This window comes from Struthio camelus, chromosome 24 (genome assembly GCF_040807025.1).
Source record: "Struthio camelus isolate bStrCam1 chromosome 24, bStrCam1.hap1, whole genome shotgun sequence".
In the NCBI taxonomy this organism is placed as follows: Eukaryota; Metazoa; Chordata; class Aves; order Struthioniformes; family Struthionidae; genus Struthio; species Struthio camelus.
Genome location: NC_090965.1, coordinates 4,789,305 through 4,806,732, shown reverse-complemented (window position 1 = coordinate 4,806,732; position 17,428 = coordinate 4,789,305). Strand labels below are relative to the sequence as shown.

Below are 17,428 nucleotides of genomic sequence, written 5' to 3'. Positions count from 1 at the left end.
GTTCCCGTTTGTGGGAGAAGAATTGGGGTAGGACCCTGGGGGCTGGGCAGCCCCACGGCAAGGATGCCTGGGGCTAGCCATCCAGCCATGCTGTCTTGGGAGCACATCACTGTGGCTGAACAGAGCTGAGGTGAACGCAGAGGGACACAGATACAGAGGTTTGGGAGGGTTTTTTCCTTTCTCCAAGCATTGCACAAGTACAGATAAGATTTTCAACATCACATCCCACTTCAGTGTGGCCGGTCATTATACAACTTGCTGGGGGATTCCCTCTGATGTTTTAAATCTGCACAAGCTCCTTCATTCCCCGGCTTCTTCAGCTGTGTGCTGTTAAACACACACTGGACTTCACCCTAGAAGTGGCTGTACATCTCAGTAGAGGATGCGGTGATGCCCACCGCGTAATACGTTGATTGATCCCCAACACAGTCTTTGTTGTGGGAGTTGCTCTTGTTAGTCCTGAGTGCTTCCCGGCCATTCAGAGAGGCAGTGGCAAAGAGAGAGTCCCACAACAAGCTCCCAAAGTAGGGAAACTTGAGCCACTGGAGCCTGGCTGTGCTGGAGCTGACAGCCAAGACAGGCCCCTGACCTCGGGCTGGATCCAGCCACGCCTGAGCACTGTGGGAGTTCCCATCTGGATCTCAGCTTTGCAGTTTGGGACCTCCCCTTCTCAGGGGATTAGCCAAGATGTGGTTCCCAGGACAGGGGAAGGGGCTAATGAACGGAGACAGGATAACGAAGCAGGTAAGGGTTTCCTGTCCTTTAGGGCTCAGGAGGAAATCCTGCAGCTGGTGAATCTGGATACGATTAGTGTCCATTTCTCCCTGTGTAATCAACCCATCTGTTCATCCTTGCGCATCAACAGCGCACGCCCCATCGCAGGCACATGCCTCCCGGGCACTGTTCTTATCTGCATCTGCAATGGCCACTCCAGGCAGCCTGAAAACAAGGCTCACTCTGAACCATGGGTGCTGTGACTGTCTGCTACCTCTCCCTGCCGGGCTCCGCAGCATAGGTCAGGCCAGAGGGAGCTCCAGGAGAGCCATGTCCGAAAGAACGGCTGCAATTGCTGCAAGCGGATCAAGCCCAGGAAAACACTGTCCTTTGCAGGGAGGGTGGGTATCTTCTCCAAAGGGCTCTGAACTTTCTGGAGTGATCTTTGTAACATGCTGATAAGCTCAGTTTTCTCCAGACACTAGCTGCTCAACTCTACCTTGAGCAGGTAAAGGTGGATTATGTTTGGCTGCCACCCCAGGCTTGTGAAGTCTTGCTGATCATGTAGGATCCTGAGCACAGGCGATATGGTCCTCATGCGTCTGCAGCAGGGATCTGGCTTCCAGTCCCGTTGCATAGCAATGCTGGTTAAAGTCGATAGGTGCCAATGCGGGATCTTGAGGATTTGTTCCATTTTTTTTCCTTGGCAATCTTGTCCAACTATGCATGCAAAAAGCATGCGACGGCCTTGCATTGGCTTGTAAACACCTGACAGCTTGTTGGCTTGAACTGAAGTCAAAGGAGGAGCTGGCCTGCAGCTGAATCCTTCTTCGTAACACATTGGCTCAAGCTTGCATAGTTCGTAAGGGTCTTCTGAAAGGTCAAACTTGGTGACGGAATCAGGACAAAATCTAAGGGTTACAATGCCCAATCCTGGTGTCCAGTATACTCAAACGGTGTGAACGTGTAGTTATATTAGCTCTTGCTTGTGTTGCATTTGGTCATTGGAGCTTCCTGAGGGATCCAGTACACTAAATGCTGTCCAAACACAAAGACATGCATGCTCCGTACCTCAGGCAGTTTATGTGCTCAGCCCACTTATCACCTGTGTGTAGTTTTAAATGGTTCGGACACCTTAGCATCTGCCACTTGCAGAGAGTGCCAAAACATCACTACCATGTAGACACCGCCAAAACATCACTACTGAGCAGAAATAATTTGAGGTATGCATCACAAATTAAGCATTTCGTTTGCTTTTAAGGGGCACTTGTTGCTTAACTTCTAAATGCAACCTGCTTTCAGCCCCTATTATATTGCTCTGGACTGCTCTCTGGATCCTAAATCTTGTGATTTTTGTTTGTTTTGGAATGCACTGATTTACCGCTGAGGAATAAAGGAAAAGCAAAAGAAAACAGCAGTACTTGTTTGCGTAGGCCCTACATTGTTCTGTGTTCTGCTGCTACTGAAACAGAAGTGATAAATCCTACTCCCTGGACAGAGAGGGGTTTTGGGTGGTGGCTGTGTGCAAACAAGGCTGGGGAAGATAAACAACCAGAAAAATATTGTTTTTAGGAAATGACAATTGAGGATGGCCAATCAAGTGATGAGTCGAAGCCAACACGACACCATCAATTAGCAAAGACATATTGATATCATTCCTCCAAGGCATTTTTGCATTAAACAAAGAGGAAGGAGAGATGAATCTGTCTCATGGTCTCTGTGGTAAAACTTGGCTGCAATTAGGAATCCATACAGTTTGTGTGTTTGAAAAGGAGAGCTTTGTAAAGGACTCTGCCTGTAGAAAATATGTCTGTGATTTCAGAAAGGCTCAGCCAACGGAGTGATGAGAATCAGCATCAGTCTATTGGTGTCACAGTGGGAACTGCTGGAGGTGGGAACATTTGCAAATCTTGCTTAATATAGGGGGCCTACTTTCGGTACAGTTCATTTCTGAAAATGCATCACTGAAAACTCAGCCCGCAAGAATCTAATCCAATACACAACAGAGACTCTCAATGACTAGAAAGAAGGATGCACTTTTCAGACTGTAGGTCTTGTCTGCCTAATTATAAATGTTCAGCTTCTTAAGATTAGGCCTTTGAATTGTAAAAATGTGACATAGCCATTGCATTTTCTTTACCAGCTGGGGAGGAAACCAGCTAAATCTGCAGAGTTTCAGAGCTTGCAGGATTGATATGAAAGGGAGAATTTGGTCTTGCATTTAAAATCACAAACCCAACCTTAGTTCCCTGAGCAGGCAAAACTGTCACAACATCTCTTCCACCTAGCTCACACTGGATGGCCTGGGGAGAGTTTCGCTCTTAAGGGGCAACTTTTAGCACCCTGATGAAGGGCAGGATCTAGATGGATTGCTGTATTCACCCCTGAGGAAGGCAAACAACTTCAGTCAGCTCCAGTGGTTACATCTTTGCTAGGACCTTTCAGAACTAGGTCACAGTCCCTGCTGCAAGTTTTGACTCCACTGTTAAGTTGCTTCTATAGGCAGAAACAGAAGGTGCTTGAGGCTGCATAAAATGGCCTTTGGATGAGTTCAGGACTGGCCAAAGTCTAAAATGGTTTGGCTTGTGGGATTCATTGCAGCTGCAGCTCCAAATCCAGTTTGGAGTAGGTCCCAGTGATGCGAAAAGTGAAGTTGCCTCTCACTTTAGCAGGCAAAATGTTCTCTACCACCACATATCTTCTGGAAGAAAGAGGAGAAATTGCCTTGGGTGTGTCCAGTCCTTTAGAGTGAGGTGAGCTATGGGTCATAAACAGACTGCTGGGCATGTATTGAGAATACTCGACTTGCGATGTTGTCAAAAACCCTACCTTGGATTGCTCTGCTTCCTTGGTCTGGAGTCCCAGAACCGTGTTTGCGAGAAGAAAGTCAACATCTTCAGCCTTGCTGGGAGAACCAGGCAGGGAAGAGTTAGGATGGTCTCTGGCCATCTTCATTTCATTCAGACATGCTGTGGAAATAGTGTGAATAAGGCAGATAAGTTTAATTCTTTCCATTACAGCCGAGGTGCCCTGGCTGATAAGAACTGGGAGCCCATCCTTGTTAAAGCCAATATTAGACTTAGAGTTTCATGAGATCTAGTGCCTCAAGTAATTCCGTTGTTCAAAGCACATTGAGTTAATTAGTACATTAACTAATTAACCTTCTCAGCATTGCAGGTAGGGAGCATCTATCTCCCAAAGGAGGAAACAAAGGCAAAATGACTCACTAAGACTGGATGCAGAAACTCAGCAATGCAGCTGCATTAAGTCTGTTTTCTCTTCCCAAATGATTTTTGTTGTTGCTGCTGTGGCTTTATGTACATAATGGCCCTGGCTAGAAATGGAAGAGTCCTAAAGTCTCCTGAGAGAGTGCTCAAGCCCGGTGGGGAAAGGTGCCACTGGACAAATCCAGAAAAGAAAAGAATTAATCAAGACATACTCAGAGAAGGCAGTTTGGTTCACGCAGACACTTGCACCAACTAAGGAGGAAAGCTGATGTCATTTCTCCCCATTCACAAGGAAAGTTTTCCTCATCAGTGAATGAATAAAACCCCTTTGCTTCTTACTCACATTTTCAACCACTCTAAATTTCATGAACCAGAAGCAAAATAGCCAGTGTGGGGAGGAGAGAGCATGTGAGAGATGACAGGGGGACTGTGTTTGTACAGGCTTACAGGGATGTGAATAAACCAGAAGGGTAACTCCTGAAGACGATCCAGCAAACAGCCAGAGGGAAAGCTTTGATGCTGAGGAAGACCAGAGACTCAAACACATGATGATGAGCAGCTGATTTCCACAGCTTTACAATGTGGTAGGGAAAAAACAGAGCTGAAACACAAGGATATAGTTCTTTGGCTTGCAAGACCCAAGGCAGCATCACAGATTCTGTCTCACAAGACCTGATCACAAACAGAAACGGGCAGTCTTGTTCTCCCCACCCAGCTCTGGTTCAAAGTCAGACAACACTGTTTGCTCTACCTAACACCAACCATCAAGAGGCAATCTTTTCAAAAGCTTAGCAGCAAGTAGAATGAGCACCGACCCTTGCGCTGAAGGGTTCTTTTCCTGAGGAAGAGAATCTCCTGGGGCTTGAGTACGGACCCATGTGGCATACTAATGCTTTGCTCCCAACTCTTTTTGACCAACTCTTGCTCGGGCAGTGAGCCCATCACAACATTGCAAGCTTGAACCACAATGTCAAGAATGTGCTTGAATGAGAGCTCTGCTGCAGCCACAGCAGCAGCATCTGAAAGCAGAAAGCATCTAGAGCAACTGGCCTATCCTGTAGACCTTTCATGACCACATCTCGATCTACCGTCAGCAAAGCCCACAGCAGTCCAGAGAGAGGAGATCTGCAGGTTGGAGGCTCCAAGAACATTCCCCCTTCACACCAGCCCCTCCCTCATTCTTGTTATGCTTCAGCATTTCAATAGCATTCATACCTCCCCCTCCTAATAGAAACCAACATTGCAGCTCTCTCAGTAGCTCATGTCCACAAAACGCATGCATTTGCGATATCCTTCCCTTGCTTATGCAGTCAGACAGATACTATCCTCTCCATAATAATAACACTCCAAAGTCCAAGCATGCACACCCCCTTGCTTACTCTTAGATTCCCATTCCTAAACACACACCACCACTATGACCAAGATACATTGAATAAGCAAATAGTGCTCAGGGGTTATTTGCAATTATATCTGGGCTATTAATGTCCTCAATGATCCCAGCCCCATGGTGTTCTTGTCTATAATCCACTATCTCTCCAGCTCAGGACTCACAAGGAAGATGCTGCCTAGCTGATCTTGAGGATCTGTTATTGGGAAAGGTAAAACACCCTGTCTTGTAAACATATCTTAGCCTGTCCCATTAGTAATAAGCTTTCACTGAGATTAAGGATGAAAATAAAGTTCCTCAGTCTGTCAGGGTGCCCATAGGTTAGGTTTTTCTAGAAGAGAGCATCTATGCCTGAGCAGCTCAAATTGTTTCTCTTTCTTAGCTTCATACTGACGTGTTGCCTGTGGCCGTTTCCTGATCTCCTGGCATAGGCACCTAAGAGATTTTTCCTCTTCATTCTGCAAACCACCTTGATGTTTTTCCTGAAATAATTTTGCACAATAAATGCAACATTCTTTCAGTGCAAAGGCTAGAGTTTTCAAGTGAACATTGACTTCCAAATCCTATTAAACTAAACAGGAATTGGTCCCTCAAATACCTTCAAAATTTCCAGAATACTAGGTTGATATGAAGAGCACAAACCTGCCTCTGAAAGAGGCCTTGCAGCTGCCTACCGAGCCTGAATGAGAAGTTAGGACAGGTAGGAATTGATAGAGTTTGTTACAGGTGATGCTCATCTTCAAGGACATTTTAATAATCAAACACAGCAGCTCACTAAGCAATCAATCTGTAATAAACTTCATGTGAAAATTTTTAAGATAATTTGAAGAAGGTTGGTGAGGATCTTCATTCCACTGTATCGCGAGGAATATTGGTTATTAAAAACCTTAAGGTTGTAGGCTTCTTCACAGGGTAATTTAAGATGCTGGTGTTAGGTTCCTGCTCTGAATTGCTCTTCAGAGAAATTGCCCTCTCCAGGCAATATCCACTAGATAAAGCTTACCAGGTCTACCCTCCAAAATTTATCCCACGTGAACATGATGCTAAGTGACTTGTCCAACACCCTTCCTTACAGAATTTTTCCCACAAGATCTTTAATAGCTTCAAAACTATACTAAGTCTTGGCATTTACAGTTCCCTTCATCTTAGGCTTGTAACTGGGAACTTCTATCCATCCTAAATCCTGGGAACGGTCCTGATTCTTGCTGATCTATCTTGCCTACTGCAAAGCAGAAAGCCCAGGCGGCATTCACTCTGTGTGTTCTTAAGGTCTTCCCAAGTCTGGCAGTCTCACGTGACATTGTTAGGTGGTTGCCCTGCTCTAACAACCTGCTCTCCTCTGGTTTTAGTCAGGACTTGAAGGGACTTACCTATGTGGAGGAGGAGGGGTTTCAGCTCTGCAGCTGCTTGGCTTCTTTACCAAGACCGCTAACAGCTCTACCGTTTAGGGAGAACAAGGTCCTACACTGAGATGGCTTCGCTCCATGATCCTCTTGTCCCTCAAGCCGTAGACATGCTGTCTAGACTGGAAGGTGTGATGTGGTGCTGTAGAATAGGAGAAAGGCAGGTAAAACTAATGGAGCTTGAGAGGTGCTTTGCAAGTGTGAGGCACTGCTGGAGGCAGTCAGCTGGTCACAGAGCTGGCAGTGGGTAGCTGCGAGCCCTGGTGTACTGCTCCTTCTAGAGTGCCTCAGCCCAATCCTTCCTGATGCTTCCAGCTTTTTGTTCCTCTTGGTGTGCCCAGAGGGACAGGGGACAGACCTGCACCCCAGGATGTGGGGTAATACAGCGGGTAATACAGCTGCTCGCACTGTCTCCTGTTGTGCTTGACAGTGGAGGAATGGTAGCTCCAGGCCAGTCTGGCTCTTGAGCGGTTGGACCCATGGATGGATCTTAGCCATACAAGTCTGTTTCTTATGTCAGCTTGTCCCGGGCAAGCATCCTGTTAGCTTTCTCAACCAGGAAATATACTTGTGGGGACAGGAGGAGGATTAGGCGGATGCCTGCCCACTGCTTGGAAATATCAGAAGAAGTCTTCTTGCTAGAGAAGTAGTTCCAGCCTCCCTCTGGAACAGATGCTTTGTCCTTCGTCACTATCCATCCCTGTATCAGTCCAAGCTCCTTCTAGAGTCCACAGCAGTCAAAGAAAGCCTATGAGAAGGGCTCTGAATCAACCTCAAGGGCTTTGTGTAAAGCTGCGTGGAGCCCTGCTAGGCAGACATGGCTGATGAAGCCATTAGCTCCTTCAGTGGGGAACCTTGCTGTCCTCACTGTCCCACTGACTTCTAGAAGCTTTGGATCAGGCCCGAGCTGAAGATGCTTCCAGCAGCTGAGTCGCAGCTAAACGTGGGGCCTTGGCAGGACAGAACTGCGGCATTTGCTGTGCCAAGGTGTTGTGTGTTGCTGCTGGATGAGGATCGAGAGGATTTGGAGGGAAGGGGAGGAGGAGATTTGAGCTTAGCTAAGAAACATTATTAAAATCATTTCTCCCTGAGCTGCCTCGCTGCAGGTGCAATTCAGGATCTGGTTTGCAGGGCCCATACTATCCCTTTTGCCTACAAACTTCTGTCCCGAAGGCCTCATTGCCTGCTCCGGGTTCCTCTCCCCCCTCCCCACACCCTCCTGTGGGTGTTATTTACACAGTTTCCTGTCCAGGGAAGTTCAGGAGTTTGACGTTACCGGGTTGGTTTCCGTTCTCCAGCCCTGTTCCCATCAGGAGCTTTTACACAGACCGAGCCGTGCGTCTCCTCGGTGCCGCTGATGGCTGGGGCTGGAGACTGCCCTGTGCTAGTAGGCAGGATGGAGGCGCCCAGCCAGGCCCCGGGAAGGAAATGTAACCCCTTTCAGGCCAGACAATTCAAGCTCAACCGGCTCTGGAAAGCTGGAAAACTAGACCCCCCACGTCAGCCCCTCCGTGTCTGTCGGTCTCCCTCGGTTCTGCTGCGGAGCTGGACGGGCCATTCAGCCCCCAGCATCAGGAAGGGAGGACGCGCCCGGGTATCTCTGCAAAGCTTTTTGGTTCCTGTCGAATTTACACCCTCCCCTTTCCCTCCCTCTCCCCCCCCATCCTTCCCGCGCTCTCTCTCCTGGTTTGCGTCTCCCCTCCCTTCCCTTCTCCCTCCCATCCCGAAGCAAACAAAATGGCTGCTGCATGGCCATTTTCTTTTCTGTCGGGAAGGGGGAAGCAAGGACGCTGGGACTTGGCTCTTTTTTGGAGGCTGCGGCCATGTTTGAGCCCAACTCTCCCGTCTCTACGTGGCACCGGCTGTAGCGAAAAAAAAAAAGGACCTTTTGGAATGAGACCAAAGTCAGAGACAGAGAGTGGGTAGTTTTGGCGTATGTTGAGCACTGAAAATGCCTGGAATTGCCAAACTGAGCTTTTGTATTAGCAGGGTAAGGCTACTCGGTGCATACAGAGTCGTGGGGCTGCACGGTATAGCCGGACGGAAAGGTTTGTTCACTATATTCAATAAAACAGCCCTCCTTTCTTGTGTATTTATAAAGTACCAGAGAGCACTGTTGTCTAATTTGTTTTTGGACGGGCGGATGGTTTTACACATCGGCTTGGTATGATTAGAGCCGGTCATTGCCGGACGGTAGCATTTTAACCTGTTGTGTGTCCTCTTGTTTTTGGTGAATATAAGATTTGACCTTTCCACTGATCTGACAGTGTCTGGATTTAGCTAATGTGATCTGGAGGATTTTTTTAGGGGCGGTTGTTTTGTTTATTACCTTCTTGCCTTAAAAGTTTTCATCTCGGGAATACAAAATCTTAATTTAAATGTTAAAGGAAATAATTGTTCTGGCTTGTTAAGCACTTGTTTTTCTTACGTGGATGGTGTGGTATCATGATAACAAGCTGTTTACTGCACCAATGTGCATATCCTGCACACAGTAAGGTGTGATACACAAGAGACGCCATGAAAAGTAACATGTCTTGAAAGTTTAAGGGAACTTGGTGGCGTTTCCATACAATTTTGCGCAGAAGCACGGCAAAAATACCAGAACATGCGCCAAATAACAGGGATTGGTTTTTTTTATAAGTGATTCTGCATTTCCCTCAGTAGCCCGGACGTCTTTTCAGTTCGTAGTCACATCTCTTCGTTCACGGACGTTCAGAGGGACAGAGCTCTGTCCCAAGGCATGGGGGGGACCAGGCTTTGATAAGACATCAGTATCGGGGTGATCGTCTTACCTTTCTTGAGGGACTGTGTCCGGACATCTGGAGAGAAGCAGACACTTCCAGAGAAAAGCTGGGAAGGAGAGCAGAAACAGGGAAATCGGTTTTCTTTTATAGAAAGGTATTTGCCTCCATATCTGCTTGGCTTTCTTACAAAAGGACAGTATAGACAATTGCGGTGGAAATGGTGGTCTCAGAGCTGGTACTGCATGTGTGGGCGCTGGGCGGATGGGTCTCATTGCAGATTAAATATTTTGGTCTGAATATACATCGGGGTGTCTTGTATACCTTTTGAGAGCACTTTCTGAATTGAACATCCTGAAGGAAAATAACATTAATGGAAGAGTTCTATAGAGTAATATAGGAAAGGATTGTCTTTCAGAAGATTTTTTAGTTATCCTATAGAACTGAATAGGGGGTAGTTAAACAAAAAAGATTTTTTTTTCTGTTATAGCTCTTGGTTTTTAGTACTTTGAAGAAATTATTCTATGAAATGTCCATAGCGCCTGTTTTAATTTGAAGAAAAAAATTGTGTGATTTTTTTCTGCAGGAAAGTGTAAATTATATGCTAATTGAAAAGGAAGATACATAAACATTTAGAAAAAGCATTACCTTTGTGGCCACCTTTAATAACAAATTTATGAAGAGTTAATAAAAGATAAGTACTGTAACAAGTATGTTGCAGATGCATGCATTATAATAGCAAAAACATATCCATTAATTATGGTCTAGATGTTTATAAACATATGATGGGACTTGAGACAATCCCTAACAAATCAGTAGGTATTCATTAAAATATCTGTTAAGTTTTTAATACTCCTTTATAAACAAATGCTGCTACCATGTTGATACAAAATACTATCTACGTCATTAAAAGAGCATGGAAGAAAAAGATTACTGAGACACGGGGCTGTCATAAGAATGAACTTTAAATATTTTTACTTCCATTTCCCTTCTCCCCTTTGCCTGTTTGCAGCACCTGTGATTAATTTTTCTGAGGCATGATATTTTAAGATAAAAATCCAGGTTCAGGTGTCTAGGAAGATGGTTTTCCTTGCTTTTCACGTGTGTTTTGTGAGAACTTAAAAGAAACTTGTCCTCTCAGCTTGTTCAGCAAATGTGTTTTTTGTGTTCCAGTGGCACTGGGTGCATTCAAGACGTTTTTTTGGACCGTTTGCTGCTTTTTCTGTATCTAGTGCCGGCAGGTAGAGTTGTGCTGGTGCCGCACTGCTCTGATAGGTGCTCTGTGCAGACGCACGCTCCGATACAGCGTTTCCACTGAGTCCGGAGCAAATCAAATATTTGAGGCAGTGCCGTGACTCAATGAAACACATTCAGAAAGGGAACAGAGAGAGCAAAAGGAGTCGAGCAGGCACACGGCGTTCCTGCGCCCCGGCAACGTTGGGGAGCTATTGAAAACTTGGACGATCTCGGGGGAGGAGGGGAGTTGCGTTTGCTTTTTATTTTTCCACTCTAACAATGCAGCGAGGCGAGGACATTGAGTTGCTTCATGCTTCCCTATAGGCAAAGCTAAGGAAACAAAATGGCTGACGGGCAGCCATTTTGTGTCAACGCAGACAGCTGACTTCATGCAGATTTTGTGTCTGTCGGGGCTGGTTCTGTCCCAATTCCGTCGTTACTCCAAGTGGCTGAAAAGGCTTTAAGAGATGCGGGGCCCTGATTTCCCACTGAGAAGCCCTGCCTGTCCCCGGCACATTTTGGCACCGATGCGCAGGACTGCGACTATACAAAAGCTGAAAGCAGTGTCTGCTTTTAAAGGAGCGACTTTGTTGTTTTATGGTTTCCTCCTCCCTCCTCCTCCTCCCTCTTCCTCCCCCCTCCTCTATTTCATTCAGTTCTCCTTAATAAACCAGATCAGCACCTCAAAGCTTCGGAGCCTTTCCAGCTCCTTTCCGAGGCTCCGAGGCAGGCTCCCTACCTCTCCGTGCCTCTGGTATTTTAACGGCAGAGACTTGACCATGCTCGGGCGTCTTTTGTCCATAGGCACTTCTAAACTTGGGGGGCACTGGGATGGGTTGTCTTCTAGGGGTCTGAGCAGCTGGTCATCACAAGCCACACTGAGCCCTGTCAACTGAAGAATGGCCGTAGGGCACCTCTCCCTCCCAAAAAGGAGTACGAGAGCTGGACTGGAGATGCCAAATTTTTGCCAGCATGAAGGCTCTTGCTGTCAAGATACATATTAATCTTTTACCTACCAATTTCCCTCATCCCTCCAAACACATCTAGATAGCAGGACTATACTATGGCATACTCTGAACATGGGGATCTTCTTGCGGTGCCTCTCAGACCCTGGCTGACCTTTTTCCAGAAATCATATTTGGTTAATTTGGAAGTATTCATATGGCTCTGGAAGGGGAAATACCAGTGTCACTAGCTTAAACTCAATGTACAGAAAATGATGTTTTTCAAAAAGGTCTGGTTCTTAGGAATCAAGTATCTAAAAATCTTCAAAAACTCTGGGCTTAAATGACTTAGAAGCCAGTGAAAGGCTTTGGGACGCAGGCTTCTGAGTCTTAGGGACACCTTTGGCTATTTTATCCAGAACTGGGCATAGCCGTGTTACATTCAGGTTCTTACAAATCTATCGCCTCAGCAACGATATGCTGGAAGAGAAGGCTTCATGTCTGGAAACCAGTGCAGGGCTGGAACACAATTCATTTTGGTGATTGCCCTGGGTTTTTCCTTAGACTCTTGGCAGATAGAGAGCTTGCACAAATCTTATGGCTGCATAGATATACGACTAATTCATATATGTCTTTCTGAAACAACCCCAGCGCGGTTTATACCACTGAGCTGTTATCCAACATGTATATGATCTTCTCTCTCCTAGGAGCTAAGCTTCTCCTGCAGATCTTAAAATGGAGCAACACTTTTTTCCTCTCTGTCGAGGACAGTTGGGAGAGATGGGTATTGACCTGTTCAACCCTGATTAGGCAGGCCAGGCAAACCGTCACTGTGGCAATGTGACCAGAGACTGGAGTGCAACTTGCCAAGGTTGGTTCCAATGCTAGCTTTTCCATGGACTTGCTATGGGATTTTCGGCAAATTTGGTCACGTCTCTGCTGCTGCTTCCTTCTCCATCTTTTGTCTTAATGGTTTAGACCATAAACCATCCAGGAGAGGGGCTAGCTATTGTTACAATTTGTATAGCACCTAGCACAACCAAGCATGACAGTAATACAAAGACTAGGATGGTCATAATGATCCTTACCAGGCAAGGTATTTCTGAATCTGCCTGTTTGACTCCTTTCTTTGTGGATCCTTGCAAGATCAGGATTGCAGAGTCAGCAGCTGGGTATTCCCAACACCTGTAATCGCTAAGACAAGTATAATTAAATCTCCTGCTTTCAGGATTACATACAGGAGTCAGAAGGGATTTTTTTCCTCCTCATGTATAATTGGAGGAATTTTTTAATGCAATTTCCCATCCACAGTTTGAAATTGGCCCAAGCTCCTATTCTCTGCAGTGGTACCAAGAGTGGTCTTTTAGATGCTGGTCTCATACATCTTGCTTATATACTTAAAATAATGCAGACCAGCAGACTTGGAATTAGTAAAGAATTGTTCTTCCGGGTCAGTTGTCAGTGGCCTCGTGGAAGAAGGTTACTGTCCTCTGCTATGTGTTTCACATGGTAGGAACATCTGGGCAACTCACCTCACCAGTCCTCTACCATTGCAGCAGCCACTGTCTTTCTTGCCACCATGATCCCTTCTGGTTCATGCCTGTGGCACTGGCTTAATCATCTGGAGGCTGAAATGCTGTAGTCTAAACTCATATCTCTGGCTTTGAGGAAGCAGAAGGGCCTGTGACAGACTGGATGCACCATTCATTCTGAGTGTAATCTCAGTGAAGCTCTGGCTGATGTTGCATGTGCTCAGGAGGGATGTTTAACCTCTGTGCATCACTTTTTGTGCCAGTAAAACAGAAGACTATTTCCCATTAGAAAGCTGTTTGGATTCAGGGTACTTAGCACTGTGGATGGGCTGGATACTTATAATGCTGTGGGAATCAATCCTGCAAGAGTCTGATTTTTTTGACATTGATTATACGCTGTCGCACTAGGAGAAGCCTGGGCCAGATGGCCTGACACAGTAGGCCATCCCTTGTGAAGGCTCAGTTTGTCAAAGGAAATTACGAGAATTACCTGGACTATATTGAATGCCAGTGAGGACATCCAGACTGCTCTGCAAAGGAACAGAGACACTTTTCAAGCCTATCTGCAAAGATATCCTTGTACCCTAGGCCATCCTAAACTCTCACCTCCAGGATCCCAGCTAAAATAGCTGACCAGACTTTTGGGAGTCTCATTCCTTTAAGCTGTTCCCTGTTAGCTGTGGAAGCACAAAGCATTATGCAGCCTTTGTCCCAAAAGGGACTTCTGCCTTGGCCTCTGCATCTCCCACCACAACAGTCAGCAGATATTCAGAAAGGCTGAGGACCCCCTCTTGTTTCAGGGAACTGAGCTCTCATGGGAAGCACTCCTTTGGGTTTCTGCTGTGCGGCACATGCAGCCCATTTAATTTGCTACTGGTGGCTCCCTTTTTGTTATGGCCCTCTTTAATCTTCAAGGGGAATTCTTTCTCATTGCAAGAAAACCTCACACATTTCTTTTAAACTACCAGCTTAATACCTTGCATCTGTATTTGGGTGTACAGAGAATGAAAAAGTCTCAGAAGGTGAGCCAAGGACTGGGGGGAAGCCAGTCTGTCTCAGAGCCATGCTAATATTGCTCGACTGTGCTATAGCATTAAAGGGACACCAAGCCTGCATGTTGCACTCATTTGTTTAGGAAATGAGATCTGCCTTGATGTGCTCGATACCATTACATTTGCAGCCTAAAAGCTTCCTTGTACTCAGTTGTTTCTAATCTGTTCAACTCCCTGGGGTGCATAGCAGCTAAATTGATGGATTCTCTTATCTAGTCTGGCAGGTTTGTTCTAGATATGCTGTGTATTCAAGAGGTGAGGTCAGCCTGGCTGTATGTTACTTGGTGTTACTGCAGTTCCAGGAGGGCCACGCTATCTGTGTGTATGGCCCTGGGTTCAAAGGGGAGGGCTGGTACTTCCATAAGTCCTTGGGTGCATAAAGTTTGCTGCCAGTGTGATTGCCAAGGATAAAGTATAGGACAAGTGGACTGAAGGAAGTTTAAAGAAGGAAAGAGAGCTCCAGGGCAGGGTTGGATATGGGACTTGCTTCCCCTAACATCATAAAAGCTGATGAATTCTTCGTGCATTTCTCTTCACAGGAGCCTCAGAGCAGCTGATTCCTGGATAAGGATCATCTTCTTGGCTTAGCCTGTCATGATCCCAAGCTGTCCTTGAGGCTGAGGTAGTAGATTGAATAGTTGTGGAGTCCTATCCTCCCTTTGAGCTAACTATACAATCTACTGTCTTTCCTAAGGAGACAGTCAGGTCATCGGTTCTCATCATCTACTTCAAGAAGCATGGAGGCAGGTGGTGCAGGTGGTGTCCTTATGCCACACCAGTGATATGGCTGTGAATCATGTGAGACCTCTGTACTGCTCTGTGGAGGTGAGGTAGTAGGTTGTATAGTTTGGTGGGAGGGATTTTATCCCATTTCAGGTGATAACTATACAGTCTATTGCCTTCCTTAAAGAGCAGCAAAACCATCTGAGGACTGGCTTAGCCACAGAGCTCAGAAGAATCACTTCTTTGTGACGAGAATCCCAGAACACAGCATGAAGTTGTTGAACCTGGTGGGTCTTCTCTTACAGCATTCAGGATTCCAGGGATTGCTCCATGCCTCAGTCATATGAATGAGGAATCATCTACTTAAAGAAAACCTATCTCTCTCTTTAATGGGTGCAAGATAAATAGTGAAATGGTTGGTGCATCAGCTCCTGGTGTTCAGTTCTATCCCCTTTTTCCAGAAGATGGGATCAAGTTGGGAAGAGTTTAGATGTGCTACTCTTTTTCCAGTCTATCCTTCTGAGTCAGTAGGGAGTGGAAACTTTGGTACAAAGAGGATAGATCTGGGCTTGGGCTTTAAGCTTTTTGCACCCAATTCTGAAGTTTGGGTCAAGAACTAGATCCGAGAGCAAGCTTAGCCTGTGATATCACAACCCTGGGAGCTTTTCTGGTGAGGCTGGCTGGCCCCTGCTCAGTAAGTGCATTCTGGTTTTGGACTAGTTCCCAGCTCTCCAAGGGTACGAAGTTAGAGGGTGGTTCTTTCTGATTTGATAACCCATGTCAACCTAACTTTCATGCAAACCCTAGCTAGGCGATTAGGGCTCCTGTGCATTTACATACGATAGAGCCACCAATTCAGACTGAAGCCCTGTCCTAGAGGCGAGGTACATAAGGAAAAGGCATGAGCCAAAGGAAACGAGTCCTAATCCTTCTGGGCTCTCCCAGTTCGGTAGCCCTGACATCTAACAACGGCTATATGAAAAGGCTATATGAAAGAGCTCTGCTGCTTGACAAGGGACAGGGAATAGTCATTTCTTCCCTTTCTTAGAAGCAGATGGGACCATCCCTCTGCCATATTCCAGCGCAAATAGGATCAAGATCATGAGTAGGGCTGTAACTTGATAAGGGCTGCACCAGCTCTTCAAGACAGAAGGACATCTTAGGTCATTATCATTGCCATCTCACTGTCAGGAAAATGTGTGAGATCTGAGACATCAGAGACCAAGGGCAAGCAGAGGACACATTCGCACATGGAGTGGCGAGAAGAGAACTGGAAAAAGAAAGTGGAGTCCTCAGTTTCAGCCTGAGGAACACATGAGGAAACACAGCTTGGGTGATGGGACTTCTAGAAGTGAAGCAGCTTGCTTGAGGCTCCTCTGCTTCTCAGGAAGGGGTGTAGCTGCAGCGAGTCTGGGACACGACTTCCTCAGGCTGGGTGGCAGCTGGTGGGTGGGGATGCTGCAGCGTCTAGCAGTGCAGGAATGCTGTTCTCTCACCATAAATCTGGCTCTTCAGCAGTCTAGTGCCTTGTTGCACAAAACTGCAGCTTGGTCCTCTTACACACGTTATGATCTTCTAGCTGCTTGCTAAGGGCTGCAGGGCTCCTACCGGAAAATTGTTTGAAGGTACCAAAACAGCAGCAAAAAGCTGTGAACAGGGCAGCACACCCACTTCATATTTGAGAGGTATCCCCTGGAAAAGGCTTAATTGTGTGTGTCACAAAGGAAGTCAATATAGGTTGCGCTTTCCCCCCCCCTTCCATCGCATTGATGTTAGCACAGGGGATCTTAAGCGGTGAAACTGCGTGAGCAGGAAGCCATGAATAAAATATCACTGGAAATACTCTCTTGTGAAAACAAAGTTATTTTGACTTGTCTTGACGGTGCCTTTTTACGGCCTCGCCGTGAGCACGGCTAGTGAGCTGAGACCATTAGAGGGGTGGCTGGCATTCCCGACGCTGTGTGACGCATACCAAATGCTCCGTGTGACCGGGAGCCTCGAGGCATGGAGGGGAAGGAAGACTTGGAGCAGGCCACAGCCGGGACGTGACAAGGACGGGGGGCAGACGGGTACCTCCCGGCTGGCCGAAAGTGCCGGCGTCAGGCCCGGTCAGTCTTGCAGATCTCCACCACGAAGAGCCGCCCAGCATGGCTTGCCCTGACCTAGCCCCTCGCTGTGCAGACTCATCGTCGTCACGGGAGCTCCCGGAGCCGGAGCTGAGCCGCCTCCTCGCCTTTCGCCTGCAGTGAGCGGGTCCATCACCCCTCTGGGAACCAGGCCCCGGGATGGCGGGGTGGAAATCAGCAGGTGGGGTTGTCGCCACACCGTGATTTTAACCGTGGCTGGCCGTGAAATGCCCGAGGTGGGCCGAGTCGCCACCTCAGCGAGCCCAGGGCCTGTGGCGGGCGGGAAGATGGCGGGAGGGAAGGCGGCAGGAGGGAAGATGGCGGCGCTGCGTTGCCATGGTGA

The 17,428-nt window shown here is 46.9% G+C and overlaps 1 long non-coding RNA gene across 1 annotated transcript; it reads left to right on the top strand.

The window, feature by feature from the left end:
• Positions 1-11,662: 11,662 nt before the first annotated feature.
• On the top strand, positions 11,663-16,802 carry LOC138062101 (uncharacterized). Its single transcript, XR_011136113.1, has 2 exons — positions 11,663-12,523; positions 14,776-16,802. It is a non-coding gene; the product is annotated as an uncharacterized lncRNA (long non-coding RNA).
• The last annotated feature ends 626 nt before the right edge of the window (positions 16,803-17,428 follow it).